Source organism: Rutidosis leptorrhynchoides, chromosome 9, assembly GCF_046630445.1.
Source record: "Rutidosis leptorrhynchoides isolate AG116_Rl617_1_P2 chromosome 9, CSIRO_AGI_Rlap_v1, whole genome shotgun sequence".
In the NCBI taxonomy this organism is placed as follows: domain Eukaryota; kingdom Viridiplantae; phylum Streptophyta; class Magnoliopsida; order Asterales; family Asteraceae; genus Rutidosis; species Rutidosis leptorrhynchoides.
In genome coordinates this window covers 371,835,372-371,836,090 of record NC_092341.1, presented here as the reverse complement: position 1 = coordinate 371,836,090, position 719 = coordinate 371,835,372, and the positions used below count along the sequence as shown (strand labels likewise).

The 719-nt window shown below is 38.1% G+C and overlaps 1 non-coding gene across 1 annotated transcript; it reads left to right on the top strand.

The window, feature by feature from the left end:
• Window positions 1-349: 349 nt before the first annotated feature.
• On the top strand, window positions 350-456 carry LOC139869745 (small nucleolar RNA R71). Its single transcript, XR_011766326.1, has one exon. It is a non-coding gene; the product is annotated as a small nucleolar RNA R71 (small nucleolar RNA).
• Window positions 457-719: the final 263 nt, after the last annotated feature.

Genomic DNA, 719 nt, shown 5'->3' with positions numbered 1-719 from the left:
TTGCTTGATGTGACAATCTTTTGTTAAGTGTGGTCCACCGCATTGCTCACAACTGATTCGTATTGCGTGAATATCTTTAGTCATCTTTTCCATTCGTCTCTCGAAAGCATCTATTTTTGCGGAAACAGAATCAAAGTCATGTCTAGAATCGGCTCTAGCCGCTTGAGATGAACGAAAGATATCTTTTTCTTGATGCCACTCATGTGAGTGGGATGCTGTGTTATCAATAATTTTGTAAGCTTCAGCTGCGGTTTTCTTCATAATGGAACCACCAACTGTTATGTCGATGTCTTTTCGTGTAGCAATGTCGCATCCTTGGTAGAATATTTGTACTATTTGATAAGTATCTAAACCATGTTGAGGACATCCTCTCAACAATTTTCCGAATCTTGTCCATGCCTCATATAATGTTTCATTTGGCTTTTGCACGAACGTAACAATTTCTCCTTGAAGTCTCATAGCTTTAGATGCCGGAAAGAATTGTTTAAGAAATTTTTCAACTAAAACATCCCATGTATCAATCGCCCCTTCAGGTAACGATTCTAACCAATCCTTGGCTTCTCCCTTTAAAGTCCAGGGAAATAACATGAGATAGATCTGTTCATCCTCAACTTCTCTGATTTTGAATAGAGTACAAATCCTATTAAAGGTTCGAAGATGTTCGTTTGGATCTTCTTTTGGCGTACCACTATATTGGCATTGATTAGTTACCATGTGTA